The sequence below is a fragment of the Halyomorpha halys genome, unplaced genomic scaffold, assembly GCF_000696795.3.
Source record: "Halyomorpha halys isolate HHAL.00 unplaced genomic scaffold, Hhal_1.1 Scaffold761.1, whole genome shotgun sequence".
Taxonomy (NCBI): Eukaryota; Metazoa; Arthropoda; class Insecta; order Hemiptera; family Pentatomidae; genus Halyomorpha; species Halyomorpha halys.
Genome location: NW_027113122.1, coordinates 345,776 through 362,794, shown reverse-complemented (window position 1 = coordinate 362,794; position 17,019 = coordinate 345,776). Strand labels below are relative to the sequence as shown.

The 17,019-nt window shown below is 29.6% G+C and overlaps 1 protein-coding gene and 1 pseudogene across 1 annotated transcript in view; one reads left to right on the top strand and one right to left on the bottom strand.

Moving 5' to 3' along the window:
* LOC106685969 (roundabout homolog 2) overlaps positions 1 to 17,019 on the top strand; it is a 319,586-nt gene that overhangs the window by 20,018 nt on the left and 282,549 nt on the right. The window lies entirely within an intron of this gene.
* LOC112211936 (U4 spliceosomal RNA) lies at positions 16,281 to 16,394 on the bottom strand (annotated as a pseudogene).

The window sequence follows — 17,019 nt, the reverse complement described above, 5'->3', positions numbered from 1 at the left end:
AAATAATGATAAATTTAAATACAAATTTAATGCCCGTCTGTTACTTATGAAGAACTTTCAAAAGTTCTTAACCGATTTACATGCTATTTTTTTTTCCTTAATAGGAAATACCTGGATTTGATAATTTTATTTAATACTTTTTTTTTTTTGCTAAAATTATTTAAAATGTTAGTACATAAAATTATAAAATAAATTTTAAAAACTCGATTTAATTATGTATCAGTTTCTATAACTCTGCCTTTATTTGTAGAGACCTAAAATCTTTAAACTTCTAAAAATGCTTGGTTATAATATAGTATTTACTGTTAGCATGCAATCTATTTTTTAGAGATTTTCAATTTTTTTTCTTCAAGAATTTATAGTGATAGAAAAAGCCAAATATACATTAATTTTATCATTCGAATTTTTTCACTGTTATAATGTTGCTAAAGTAAGTATGTATATGCCATGTATATATTATTTAGTCTACACTCTAGTATACCCTATATCTAATATCCCACATATAACGAATTTTTAAAGATTCATCAAGCATTCCAATTTTCCAAATTCTGGGATTCGATTCTAGCCTAGTTTTATTCAAAACCATATGATCCTGCTCAAAGATTTCAATAATGTTGTCTAATAGTTCTATCGTAAAATATGACAACTGGATTCCTACTTATTGCACTCACTCAGCCCCACTGGCTTTTGATAAAGAGCACTCAAACTTAAGTAAATTGCAGATTTTTAGTAGAAGTTGTCCCAGTAAATCAAATCTTTCAATTTTTTATATACATAATATATGATATTGCTTTCATTGTTAATACTTATATATAGATAAACGACCACAACTTATTTGATTTTCCGCTAATATTAAAAATCGGATTGAGACAAAACCTAGGACAGGATACAACAAACCATAGGAACCACCAGACCACACCTACCGGATGGGACTGAATATTTCAGATGCGGTGAGAATAGCCCATAGGGGCCCTCCCTACAGTTGGTATTTCTATATTACATTCTCCAACCCCTTAATTTAATGTTACAACCGTTCAAAGTGAGATTATGGTTTTTGTGTAATAGTTTTTTTATTGCCTCTTATATGACAGAAGCGGCGGGGAATAAGAAATTAAAATAACGTACTGCATTCTTAGAGAATTAAGATCACCGCATTTCATTGCTATTCCAGTCAAAACAAATGGTGACAAGATAAATTACAGCTTTCTACCTAAACAGTAATTCTGAATTCTTGTGATAAAATTTGTATTATACGGGAGAATAAACCCCTTCTCTATTCCTCTCTGGAACGAGTCTCTGACCGAATATCATAATAACATTGGTTTGACAAACAGCCTCTTATATCTTTTTAATAATAAATATATTTTTATTACATTTCATTTTTTTATACTCGATTTTAATATTAACATATTGATCTCCCAATTTTCCGGGTTTTCAAATCTTTGGCTGGAATGGATCCCCTCTCCACTTCCCTCCACAATGAAAAAATAATTTTATTCTGGGACAAATGTCCCCTAAGAATAAATGCATTATGATTATTTGTCTGGCAGTTTCATTATGCAGAATAAATTAAAATTATATTAATACATTAAGACCTTAGGTTATTTACAATTTATAATGGTAATCTATATATGCCTATTTACATTGTTCACATTGATGTGGAGGTTTGGTTATGTAAGAGGTGAAGGAATAGGAGTTGTTTAAATGCAACAAGGGATGAGGGTTTGCGAATGAAAATGAGAATAGAATTCTAGGAGGTTGCACGTAAGATGAAGGATTTGCTGAAGGAGGAGGTTCTATGGAAGGGCATATATTGACGAATCAGTGGGAACCTGGTGTTCAATGAATATATGGATGAACGTTGATTGAGGAGATCAAGAATATAGATAGGATTTTTAATTTTAAAGGCTTAGAAAAGGAAAACGCCAAGGAGATATTGCCTTCGGGAGTTTGGACAGAGCCACTTCAACTCAGTATACCAAAGCGAAACATGAGAGCGCCTGGGAAACTCAAAGATAAATCGTACGAAGCAGTTCATGAGTTTTTTCAGTCTGATCTCTAGACCAGCAGATAGCCCTCCGTAGGCCAAGGAACCGTAGCCAAGACACCGATCTATCTTTATCTAAAACAACATTAAATGTTTTATAAATTTCTATAGTGAATAGCGATAGTCCGATTTTTAATAAGATCTGCGTCCTCAACCACCTTTTATGGAAAACTATTTGACCGTGCATAACTGACTTAAGCTGTCTCTTTTTTGTACTCAACTGGTCTGAGGACTGAGTACCCCAAAATCTTCATAGTATTATTCAATAGATGGTGAAGCCAGTCCAAGGTTTGGTGGCCTATGAGACTATATATCAGATGGCGTATCGAAGCAGCCACACCTGCCAGGTCAGCTTCGACTTCTAGGCTCCCCGCCACTTCGGCCAGCTCCCTTTCTTCTCCCGCCCCGGGGGTGCTTTGTCCAGTTCCTCGTGGTCTTTAATGGGCATCTGCCTCTTACACACTAGATGTCATCCAACAAAAGATTGGAGATTTCTCGGTGGCTTCTTCAACGAAAATATCCTTACAAGGTTGGTTAAAGTCCCACGGTACAATTGTGCCATGATTCGTCCCACATTCTTATATCTCATAACTATGCCGGAAAACTCCGTAAGTAGTGAAATTGACTATTGATTATTACCCAAATCAAAGCTCGGATATATAGGCAGGTCAGATTAGAGTTTCTTAGATGCAATTATTTTTTTCATTATGTACATGGTTGCGAATAAGTCAAAAAAATAAAAACTTCGGTAGAACTTTTCGCTTATAATTTCTAAACAGCACCTCATAATGAAAAAAATATGGTACAATAACTTGACAAGAATTAAATTCTGTGTCGAATAAATATCGCAGTCTGCTATTTCTGAGTACGAGTTTTTGTTTAATGACCTCCTTTCTAGTTATTTCTGATATAAGAGAGGGAGGTCATCTAACCAAGGTGAGGGGGATTCTAGGGCCACCACAGAAATAAAAGTCGTCCCGTCGGATTCGAATCGACACTTCTGCAGTCCACTAATTCGCTGTGCTACAAATAACCCTTCTGAGTACGAGCTGTAATACACCCGCTTGTCAGCGCATATTGTCTTTTCAAGTTTCTTAAGATAAAACTCGTTACGCTTCACTAACCTATTCACGAACCCTGTATTTTCCTGTAGTCAGATTTATTTGCATTTTTTCATTTCATATATTTGTACCCATATATCAAAGAAAATAAAAGGAAATATCCCAATTTTTACAACATATACCCCTGTTTAGGTTAAGTTTTAGACTGGGGTAACTTTTTCTTCTTTCGTCCCTCTACAGTCTATCACAAAGCTAATGTGGTTTTCTGCCGCAAAGTCACTAAGTAGGTATGGTATTAATTTTTATATAGAAGGAAGTTTATCTTTTCCTCTTAATTTTTTTTTTTTACAATCTTAACGATATTCATTCTGAACATCTACGAGCTCTTGAGGTTTTAAAGAACGCAACACATTTTTCTAGAGGAAGTGTTTAGTTTTATACCGTTTAGGAGGTATAGTAAAAAAATCTTAAAGTTTAGAGCTTTTGGCTGTCAAAAGTCCTCCCAAAATCAGATTAGTAAGAATTTTTGTTTTTTATATATTCAATTTACGTACAAGAAAAAAAAAGTTAGTCACTTAGTAAAAATCGACGTAGATGCTTTTTAATTTATTATATCTTAACTTTTTCTCAAGGAGTTAACCTAACCTCGTTAGGAGGTATAGACAAAAAAACTAAAACAAAAAAAAATTCTAAAATTTCTAAATTTTTTGGTTCCCTGAATTTTCCTATAGTCGAATTTATTATTTAATATATATTTTTACTCATATATCCAAGAAAAATAAAAAATAGAAGCAAATACCTTTTACAACATAGACCCTAATCTGATAGGTTTCTTATGTAAGTATAATACGAAAGTAACCATAATAAGTAAGCGATAATATGATAATAAACCTCCATCGTCCCATTTCCCCCCTACCTTCGATGTTTCAAGTAACCTAATTATAGATATAATGTGTATAAACTAAAGTCTCCTGACCTGCGTCGGACTTAGACTATGTTCTTATCTTGACTTTACTTGACAAATGAATTTTTCTAAAAGCTCATTTTCAGGACTATAAGTTCTATAAGATACTCTGTAATTAAACTCACTAAATCTAATTTCTCTAAGTAATTAGTGTTGAGTAAAAACTATAATTAAGTCCATTTTATTTATTTATTTCTAAATTAGCTTTTATTTGCTTTATTTTTCATTAAAATTGAGAAATATTTTGCCAGTATAAAAAAACAAATCAGAATAATTTTTTTTTTAACTTTGTCAGTTTGTTTGTTATTTTTGTGAGCTTTTATTTCCTTACCGCACTGATTTTTCACAATTTTGTGAAATCAACTTTGACTCGGGCAAACTGAAATTAAATTATTCTTCTGATAATAAATCACTTTTCTGATGGCTAGTGCAATGTAATTTTACGACAGGTTTATACAGAGCCGTGTGAAATTAAATTTTAATTCAGCGGCTAGAGACGGTATAGCTTTACCTGAAGCAGTAATATAAAGCAGAGGTTGGACATTAAGCTCCTAATCCTGTATTCATTAAGTACTCGCTAATACCGCTATAAACCTCGGCCCAACTGGATTGTGCCGGCTTACCTAAGCCCCTCTCTTAGTGTTACCGCTCTTACTATACACTTTATGGTTAGTGTCCTTTATCACAAATTATTAGCCTATCTCTAGCTTCCTTTGTATAATTTATTTTGTGGCACCTTTTGCTTTCTCTAGTATTTCCTATGTTAATCCGTCTTATCACTTTAGTAGCCGCTGATATGCAAAACATAGTAATCAAAGATCATCCACAGTATAATGCCTTCATAAGAAATATTGATGAAAATATATTTTTTATTATTTCTTGATTACCATATCGGACTTTAATATAACTGTTTTTAGTGAATTCAAAAGTTTATTATCGGGGAGGAGTAGTATAGTCTCGTGCTAAAGACAACTCAAACTATCACAATTATAAACAATATAGATTAATTGTAAACAAATATAATAATAGTATTATAATTAAAGAATGGAAGAGAAAATAATAAACAAAATAGATGATATTTATAGAATTAATTAAATTAATAATTCACTTATACTGAAAAAATAATTTGAGAAAAATAAAGAGAAAAAACAAATAATAATAATGAAAAGAAATTATTTAAGATATCTTTTTTTATTTATTGATAGATATTACAATCTGCCACACAGTTGTGGGCCATAGGTAATAATGATGAATGATCACATTCATACTAAAAAAAAATAAAGTAAGAATTTAAATAAATAAATGAATAAATCTCTCTTAAAATATATACAAACAAAATGAACATAATCAAACTATGTGTATGAAAAAAATAATAATAATAATATTATCTCTAGTCACAATGAAAAAAATATTAATAACATTATGATAAAATAATATAATCTCTAGTCACAATGAAAAAATAAATAAATAAATAAAATAACATAATGATAAAATAATATAATCTCTAGTCAGAAAAGAAATTAGTGTAAAGTTTATACCATCGATGAAATAACCAGCAATAAATAGTTTTTACCATTAGCCAGTTGGAAAGGACTTGAAATTTCTTCCTGGGTCCAAACGTTCGCCAAAAATAAATAGTCCAAAAATTATTCTGTAGACTTGGGCAAATTTCTCTACTAATGTTCCCCTATAGATATATCGAAACGAAATAGAGTTGTTAAAAATAAATATGTAAATTACTAGCAGAGCTTAACTAATATGTCAAATACAGAAATAACAAAAACTTTTTTGTCAGATGTGCCATAAATACAAATCAACTATTTGGCTAAATGTAAATATAAAAATTTAATTAATTTTTCCTAATTGATAAATATAATAGTGTCAGTTGAAAGTTCAAATTCTTTAGATTATTCAGATCTCAGAATTATTTAGACTAAACCAATTTGTTATCTCAGTTGATCTGATTTTTATTTTTTTATGGTGAATAAAAAAACATGATATTAATGATGAATATATAGAACTGTTGGATTGTATATATAGAATTTGACTGGTACTAAATATAGTTATTGTTAACATTTGGGATGGTCCAGTCTAGATTTGAACGATGTAAAATAATAATAATGAATTTTGGACGACGCGTTGTAATTTACTCTGTTGTATTATGAATTAATGTGAGACGAATTTTAGTTGGTTTGAAGATATAAATTTGACATAAATAGCTGAAAAAATTGAAAGTAATAGAATAATAAAGAGAGCAATACTTGAAATGATTCCAGCTCTGTATTTTAGTTATAATTTTCACTTAAAAAAATATATATATATTGAAAAATATTTATCAATTCTCCATTTAATTGATTCATTTGATACAACGCGTGCGTGTAATAAATAATGTAACGTAATTTGTATGTATATATTAAGTGTGATAAATAAAAATGCATTTGTATCATTTTGGTCCTGATGAAGCTCTACAAAGTGTGGCGAATCGTCGACAAATATATTTCTGTTAACTATTTTTGTTTCTTTTGACCGCCCCCCCCCTGACCATTTTCTTCAATATTTGAAATAATACGGTTAATTTTATATATGTATAATAAAAAATATATTTTATTTTTGTTAATGTATGCATCGCTTTAAGCGATTAATATTTTGGAAGATTCTTAGAATAAATACAAGTTTTATTATATGTAATCTAATATTGATTGATTTTTGGGATGGTTATCCGTAATCATAAGAAATAGTAATTTTGTAAAAAAAAAATAAATAAATAAAATAATAATTTTGTTGTTATTGTATGATATATTTCATTTGTAAAAATATATTTCGTCGTTTTCTTGATGATGATGCAACTTGAAAAAAAAATTTTGATTGTGTTTTGAATTGGAACGTATACCAAAGATAATGCTATAGACTGGGGTAACTATGGTCCCTCTATAGTCTGTCACAAAATTAAGATGATCTGCCTCAAAGTCACAAATTAGTTATGATAGTAATTTTTATATAGAAGGAAGTTAATTTTTTAGGATCTTAACGTTATCCATTCTGAACATCTGCTCTTCAGATTTTAACGAACTCAGCACATTTTTCTAGAGGAAATGGTTGTTTCCATCAACAGAGCTAGCTACCTTCCGGTCTCAGACTCTCTACACTCTTTGCCACTCACACCCCCAGATGGAACGGACACCCCGCGGTCCCCAGGTAGCCCAAGACATCCCTCGGCCGGACACGACCTGACGTTTCCATTACCCCTGACTTATCGGAGCAGTTTTTCTCCTCAGACCATCCCCCTGGCTGTGCATTTGTCAAGAGCTAAGTGTTGGCTGCACACGTGGTTCGCTGCTGGCCGCCACCTGTTGACAATTTGTCAACGTCTCCTTTCCTTTCTTGAGGAACTTTTCAGACCGTAATTATCTGGTGAATTCTAAAGGCCTCTCTTCTCTTTGAAGTTTTGTTGCTACGTTTATTTATTTTCGTTTGTTTCGAAGTTTTGTTGAACTTGTGGGTGAATAGTCTATTGAATGGGCTATATTTATTTTTGTAGTATGAAATTGTATTTATTTTCCCTAGCTATGTTTGATGACCGATGCCAGTAAGCAATTGATGTCAATAAGGATACGTACAGTCGGTATTTTTTTTAGAATAATTATGCCATTATAATATTAAAAGTCACAATTAATTATTTAATTTAATATAATATAAATAAAAATTTAAGGTAGAATCGGTAATAAAATTGTTAAATGATTATAAATTTAGAACTTCTAACTAATTAAACACTACTGTGCGAATTGTTAAATTTCTTTTCAGATCAACGTTAAAAAGTAAATGTCAGTGCTTTTTTTTTTGGCTGTAATTTTCAAAAAGATGATTCCAAGGTTATTAAAATTTAAATTCCTTTCACGCTGTTCACTCTTTACTTTGCCTCTTATCCTTTTTTCTTTTATCTACAACTCTTTCTTTTTTACTTTTGAATTCCGCTTAACTTACACTGGAGAGAACCATAGCCCACTGTTGCCCACAATGTTTCACAAGAGACAAACCTAGACCATTGTTGTGCAATCTGTTCTACCCTAGCCATTGTGCCATCTGTGTTTTCCCGAGGCCTCCAACGTCTAGACTTAACGTTTCACGCTTTGTCACCCGCAGGCTTTGGTACCGCACGACGATTTGCATACGAAGGGTTGGTACGAGGGATAGGCGTCAGATCCGGATGAAAAGGAGAGAAAGGGAGGAAATAGGACAATGGGCCAGGAAATGGGTGGAGTCCTGGGATTCCATCGCCGATGTCATGCGTTCTTCTGTGGCGAACATCCTGAGAACACAATGTGGTTATGATGTCATGTTATCCAGGCGAGTGTCAACATTTCTTTTTCTCTGGTTTCGAAGAACCTTGGAGTTGTTATAGCTGCTTCCGTGTAAAATCATTTGTAATTCTAATTTAACAATTTTATTATTCAACAGTTTTTAGTATATATTTTTGACTAGTATTTAGAAATAAATAAGATTTACTAAAAAAAAAAAAAAATAAATATACATCAATCAAACATATTAACAAATTAATTCTGTTTCTTTAAATTTCCTTCATTAATTATCTCAAATAGCTCTGTATATTTGTATATAAACATTTGAATTGAAGAACTGGAGGATTAAGAAGGCTAAGAAACGCCGAATTGCAACTGAACGCAGTAAATATAATTGATGTGATAGGATTGCGGCGAATAACATAGGCATGTAAGGTTTTAGAGCTAGGTAACGAACAGATCCCTAAAAAGTTAATATACAGTAGTCAAACTGGTAAACGAGTGAGGAGTAAACATAAGCGTAGGTGGGAGGATTGCGTCAAGACTGATATAGTGAATTCTGGTGGGACATCACTCGACAGCGATTGGTGGTATCGGCATCGAACCTTCGGTTTCACTTACATTTCATTATTATTAGTAACACATAAGTATTTTTAATCCATATTGATCTATTTTTGACTTGCTCTCACTTGGTATGGTGAGAGGACTGAGCTGGGATCTCGATGGGATCCTCAGGTCGGGATTTTAAATATTCTATATAATTTATTTTACTTTGTTTAATTATGTTAATTTTATTTATTTATTTTTCTGTTTATATATGTATATGTGGAGAAAGATTTTATTTATTTACTTTTATTTTTTTTTAATACTTATTTTCTTTTTCTTCAAGTTTGTGGTATTCAAGATTGTAATATGTATCAATAAATACAATATTTAACCATCATATATATAAAATTTAACAATATACCTGATTGAAAATTTCTTTCTGAAGGAGATAATAAAAAAACAAAAAAACAATATTTCATCGCAAATCAAACGTTTCTTATTAATTTCAGAAAAATAGAAGGTGACAAGGATATCTTCGTATACTTTAAGTCCCCCGATATTTCTTCTAATAATCTCTCTCTAAACCTTTTTTTCCTAGGTTATTTATAAGTAGTTCTTTTTTATAAGATTCCAAAAGAATAAGTGAGAAAAAAAATGAACAAGATAAGTATAAAATTTTATGAAGGGTGATGAACCTTCATTTCATAAAATAGGAATTAATTTCTAAAAAAACTGCTGGTCTTTTAGAAGTTAACTGCTGGTCTGCTGGTCTTGGTACGCTGTTCCCATCACAATTGCATTATTATTTATTGCATAATAAATAATTGCAGTTATGTTTTTTTTTATCCTGGAATATCATTGAATAATAATTGAAACAATTTCAACTACCGGCAATGAAAAGCAATATAACCATCTTTATATTTCCTTTTTCATGTCTTTTCTTTTTTCTATGTCTTTTTCCTTTCTGTTTTAAATGCATTGACAATTAAATGTTAATTATTATTTCCTTTCACTGGAATGAGTGGTGATTAATAATTGATTTTAGTTAGTAGTTTTTTAATATTATTTTTAGTAGAAACAGTCGTTTGGTAAGAAAACCATATTTATAGTCACTACTTTTTTTTTTTTTACTAATACCCATAAAAATTTTTATTTTATAAATATTTTAATAATGAAAACTGAATCGTAATAACATCTGTTTTTTTTTATTCGAAAATCTTCTTAGAAAGATGTTTGTTTTGTTTATTTAATTCAAAAATTTAAAATGTGACAATTATTGAATAAATTCGATCCTTGATCAAAATTATTTAAATCTTCGCTAACTATTAAATTAAAATTAATTCCTGATTCTTCTAGGATGCACTTTAGAATTGAGATTAAATTCGTATAATTTATAAACAATAATTAAAAACGTGCATTTACGTGTATTACATTAGGGGGGTTCATGATGTGTTAAACGTAAAAAAGTTTTACATGGTAAATATTGTAAGTATAGGATTGTGAGCCGCCTAATTTAAAGTCTGTGTTATATGTTAAATACAGAGAAGCTTCTAGCGGATTTTCTGAACAACTTGTTTTGTAACCTTGTAATCTTTACGAGGTAATAAAATCTCTAGCAGCTTTTCCCTCTTCAATTGTTCCTATTTACCTCTTCTATTTTTTTTTCTATTACATCATTATTATTGTTATCCATTGCTTTATTAGTTTTAAGAACGTTCAATACAATAATAACACAATTCAAACACTAAACTATGAGCAAGTAACCTAACACAACAAACAGAATGGTGACTAGCTCAGCTTGAGTCTGTTGTGTGACGTCATTCTCCAGTTAGCAGACCTAGTAATAGAATCTCAACCATGTTATATGTTTTAACATGTTAAAAGAAGGAAATATTTCTCCATTTAAAACACTTTAACATATTAAACTATTGATCATGAATACCCCTATTGTAGGTTACCTAATCATATATTTGTATAAAGGTACATATTTTTTTCAGCTGTAATTCTACATCAATTTACACTTTTCCATATCTTTAGGATGTTTTTAAAAATAAAAACTACAGAAAAAAATGTTTTATAATTATTTTTGAAATGGTTTTTTAAGACCAAAAAAAAACATGATTTTTAAAATGTGTTTCCAGAAGTAATTTTTTTTACTTTTTAACACAATTGAATGTAATTATTCCCAATGCAATTTTCTTGATGCAGCATTACAGTCTAATCACCTGGTGTTTTATTACGTCACTGCCTATTACTACTTGAATATTGTAAGTTTTTTCAACCAGCTGATAAACAGTCCTGATAAAATTAGTTTGATCACCATATAATTAATTTTATTTAATTTAAGGAATAATGTACTGGACTATAAGCTAAAAATAGTTGTATTCTAATTTATATTTAGTAACATTTCAAATAATAAATAATATTGGTCGAAATATTTGTTTTCCTTCTTATTTTTCATGTTAATTTTTTTATTATTTTGTTTTAAAAAAATATTTTTAAATCATATTGTACCATTATTTAATTTTTAGATTTTTACTTGAGAATATTATTTTATCATTTTGGGGACATTATTAACGTTACCAAAAAGTTCAATTTAGCTTTTGTTATTTCCGTATATATTATTGAGCTAAGGACTATATTTATTTGTCAATACTGCAACAGTGTACTTACGATCAGTCACATATTTGAGGGATGTTATTTCTATTCCCCGAACTTGAGTAGATTGGGAGTAGGACCGAGTGTATCGGATGCTCTGAATGATGACTAGAAGAACGTGGAAATTGTTTTGGTTTTCTTAATAAGGAATGGCCTTTTGAATAAGATTTAAACCAGAGAATCTGTTATACATACTAAAAAATTCCAAAAGAAGTAATTAGTTAAATTTTTTTCATAATTATTTAAAGAGAAAAATAAAGTTAAATAGAATTATAAATATAAATAAAATAGAATTATAAAGCACGAAACATGGGCGTTGATGACCTCAGGGTTTTACGCCCTAAAACCTCAGACAACAACAACAACTATATTAGTATTTGATAATTCCAGCTCTTAATATTAAAATATTTTGTTCCGTACGTAAAACAGTAAATTTTTCTTTCAGTGGATTTTCTTATATATTATTATTTTTCTTTTTTTGGAGTAAGGGGAAGTTTTAATAGGTTCATTGATCTATTTAGTGCTTTCAAATTGTCTGATTAGAGAAAAAATAAAATAAAGTGAGAGTATAGTCTCACGAGGTAAATTGAAACCTTAAAATAAGAAAATAGTTAAACTAATAAAAATTTAAATAACGAAGCCACAATTGTAAATCAACAGATAAAGTAGATAAAGAAAAGAAAAAAAAAACAGAGTTAAGCAATTTCCTCTAGATCCTGAACTCGGCTCAAATAAAGACGTCCATCCTTTTTTTCCTGGTTCGTGTCCTTTTCCTTTTGTTTTCCATTAATTAGTGATGCCTATCTGAGACCAACTTCTCTGAGACTGAGTTCATCCAATTCCTCCATTTGTATCGATAAGAAATCCTTTTGCTGGGAAATATTTACATTGCCTCCTCCGTTTACACTCTTTCTTCACATTCTCTCACTCATTTGTCGTTTCCTTTGTTCGTTTTTTTATTTTTTACTTTGAGCGTGGTTAACGAGTTTACATGAGAATAATTTGCAGGAAATAGGCACTTAGTACTTATTTGGTCTTGTTTCTAATTTTTTCGTATGATTTCTTTAAGTATATTTAAAACAAAAATTACTTTTAACCTGATATGACAAAAATAATTATACTCACGAAACTTGCTAGTAGGGATTTCAAGCAGTGTACATATTTCACACTCAATTCCTTCGTTAAAAAAAAATAATAATAATTTTGATGTAAAAGAAATAATAAGTTTAGGAAAAGATGTGTTAATTCTAATCTAATCTTAAATAGAAAAATAATTATTAGAATTGGAAATGTTTGGTTAAATAAAGTAGAAGTCCAGCATACCAAAACATTGAGATACCAAGGCTCAAATCACACTTAAAAATTGAACACAGTTTACGAAATCCTGGATATTTCCAGTTTTTACATGAATATAAAAAAAAAATTGGATTGATTTTTTATTAAGTTTGAAAAACATTACGTAAGGCTTACCTGCATACTCGCCAAAAATATTTACTTATAATTTTTCAGTTGATTATTGTGTTTCAAGACAAAAATTTATCGCATTAACTGATATCTTATTTATTTCTGCTGTTCTTATTGTTTATTATAACAATAATAGCTGAACATTTATGTTGTAATTTAAATGATTATATAAAAAAGATTCGTTTTGAAACGAAATGCGAAAAAGATGATAACATTTTTTAAGGGTTATATAATCAAGATCGTATTTGAAGTAAAAATTATAAATAATTATATATTTATTGGCTTTCACGTTAGGTCATTATTCTAATTTGCATTATTTCTTTGTTTATGAGGTTGCATTATGTTCTTTGTTGTTCGAACACCAAACTTCGTAGGTAAAAATTCGGTCTTAATATTTTTTCAAATAGGAAGGGATTTCTTTGTTTCTTATAATTTTTGCATAGTCACAACCTCTCAAGAGCTATATATAGTTCAGGATTTATTGCTGTATGATATCTAATTGGCAGTGAAAGGCTGTCCTTGAAGAGCCGGCACTGACTATTTAAACCGAAATTATCCATAATTTTATCCTTATAAGGCTCTTGCTAATTTAAGTACAAGGAAGCAATCAAGAGGTTTCCAAAATGTGCTATCTACTACCAAAGCTCTAGGTGTTAAGAAGGAAATTATCTTTAACACGACTGGGGTCTGACCTTACAGGAGCTTAATGTATTCAATTTTTTTTTATTTGTTATCCATTGCTTCCATTATTATGGTTTCTTGGTTTCTTTTTCAGTCTGGGAGTAATCCTGTTAGTTCTTGTATTCATGATTTCTTGAGAAATGATATTTATTTTTATTTTTTAGAAAAATGGTTTTCAACATTGATAAAACAATAGAAAGAGTGTACAAAGTTATATGTATATAAAAAGCGGACCGTTGTAAGTTAAAAAAATATTAATATAAACTAATAGAATAATAATAAATAAAAAGAAATGAGTGAAACTATACTTTAATTGTTATTTATTTGTTTTCTATTCATTTATATTTATAATGTTTTAAGTTTACTATCTTTCTCTTACTACTACCTTTTACACCATTTTTATTTATTTTTTTTATATTTACATATATTTGTTAACTTTTTTATATCCATTTTTTTTTATGTATGCATATATCTCTATCACTACTTTTATCAATTATATTACATATATATATTACGAGTTTATATTCTTATTTATTTAAAACGACTATTAGTTGTATTTTGTATTTTAGGTGTGGTTTGTTTATGTTAAAGAGGGAAAAATAAGAAAAAAAAAGAGGAAAGTCACATTGGGTTGAAAGAGAAAATATGAAAACAAAATAAAAAAATAAAAGGGGTAGAAAAGGAAGAAAGATAAAATGAAGAGAGATATTAACAAAAAAAAAATTAATACAGTATAGAAAAATGAAAAAAAAAAAGTAATGGAAAATAATTAAAAGTTAAAATAACCAAAGCGATGAAACAAAAAAAATATATATACTATTATTATATATTGTTTACATGCTACGTCTATATGTTGATTTGATTTGAATAAGTATGCTGTGTAGCCTAGCACCTCTGTGAAGTTGAAAGCACAACTTTGTTGTTTTTGAATAACGTTTTTCTCCTCTCATTTGTCCTATCATATTTATATTTTTACCTTGTCCTAATTTAGTCTTGATGAAGCCCTGCCAAGTGTTGCGGAACCAATGTTACTATTTAATATTTTTTTCCTATTTTCTACCTTTATTAACCGCCACCCTATCATCAACTGCCTTGGAATTATCTGTTCCATCTCTATTGATTAGTCCTTTGTATCTGTTGAAGTGAGGTGTACTACCTCTCATTTACATTTGTATGATCTCATATTTTTCTGTCCTGATGATTATGCCTAAATTAACGAAACGATGACTGGTTTGTTATTTATTTGCATTCTAGGAAGATGTTTTTTATTTTAATTTTAAGTATTATTTTCCCGGTAGACTAATTTTGAACAAATAAATTTTGACTGCCTGCTCATCCACAACGTCCTCTAATTTTAATTTATTAAATTGTTAAATTTAAATATTCCCAATCACCAAAATTTAAGTGACTGGAAGATACAAAAAAATTAATTAGTTTTATATTCATGAGGCCCCAAAATTAAGTAATAAACTAATTTTATTGTCTAAATTTAATTAATTAATAAAATTATATCCTAGATTAGAAAATAAAACACCTATTTGATACAAAAAAATTAGGTATAAATTAGATGAGGAAATTATGTGAAAACAATAGAGGTCTTTTATCATTAATCAAATAATTAATTAACGTTGCAAATAAAAACAAAAATTATTTTAGTTGCAACCATATAAGCGAAACAATAGACCAAAAAATATTCCAGACGTTTTATTATTTCTCTTAACTGTTTGAAGCTCAGATAATTTTGATTTATAAATCATTAACCAGCTATCTTCGGAAGGATAGAGGCTCAATTTTCGATTGTCTCTTCTTTTTTTTTTTTTAGAGCGTGAAAATATATATTTTTTAATACTTCAACTCTCTCTAGATGAAGATAGCCAAAATTTAATCGGCTGATAATATTGTCAAACCGATTCTAAAAATGGCTGCCACCCAACACAGTAGAGATACACAACGAGATAATCTTGCTGCCATTAAAGGTTATCAACCAATAGTAATTGCTGTATTGTTTAAGATTGATTTCATAGGCCGTTGTCAACCTACCTGTCCTCTGATCGTTCAGATTACCTACCGCGTTGTTTGTGATTAATTTGGAAACACTTGATCGATAGGGATTGTGGGAGGTCTGCGTGATACAAATCGTTGGTTATGATTGCGAATGCTCTTTATATCTACCAGTGCGTTCTTTCCGTTTAAACTGGTAAAGAATATAATTGCCATCATTATTTATAACTTCTGAATTTATGAAATTTGTAGATTCCATTATTTTTTTAAAAATGGTTTATCCATCTAATCACCTTTAAAGGTGAAAAATTGAACAAGTGCTTTTCTGATATCTTCTTCGTTTTTAAAATTTTTACCCTTCGAAAAAATTTTGTGAAGACAGAAAAAAATGATTATCGGAGAGTTCATTGTCTGGTGAGTATGATGGATGAGACAGAATTTCTTAGCCTATTATTGGAAGAACAATGAACTTGGTAATGTGAAACTATCCGAAACATTCTTTAAATTATAACGTAAATTATTTTATTTTAAAAAGGGTTATTCCTTCACGTAAAAAAAATAAATAAATAAAAATAAACAAAATATATGCGACTATATATGTAAGTACTAATTATTAAAGTTTTCAACTAGCAATAATCGCACCTTCATTGGTTACGATATTGCCTCTGCGCAAGGTTAATAATCCACTGGTGTTAGCTTAATTTTAACATTAATTGGACCTTGCAACTAACCTTACAATGCCACAAGGCAATACTATACTAGTATAAATTTAACATTTCTATAAAATATATATATTGTATGAATTTAATAATAAAGGAGGTACGAAAAAAAGTACTAATTATAGTAGTAATAATAAAACAAAAATTAAATCTTTAACCCTATAGTCTCACGACAGGGTCAGGGTTGTAGTACTTTGTAAGGAAGTACTCTTACTTGATCAACGGTTGTGCTAGGAGGTGATTTGGTCAGAATCACGCTCAACTTCCAGTTTTTTTTCCCCAATTACCACTTCGTGAGGTCTTGGTTGAACGCAGAGAGCTCCTGAACCCACAGGGCTGACTCACGGCTGTAATGAAATAGAAAATAATTATCTATCAACCACAAGAGGATTCGATCCCGAATCCTTGGAGTTTTTACCATTGTGCCTTACTACTGAGCCGCCCACTCCCCCAATAAGTATAATTTTTTTTTTTTTTTTATTTTTAATTAGATTTATTTATTGATAGATATTACAATCTGCCACACAGTTGTGGGCAATAGGTAATATTGATAAATGATCTCATACATACTAAAATAAAAAAA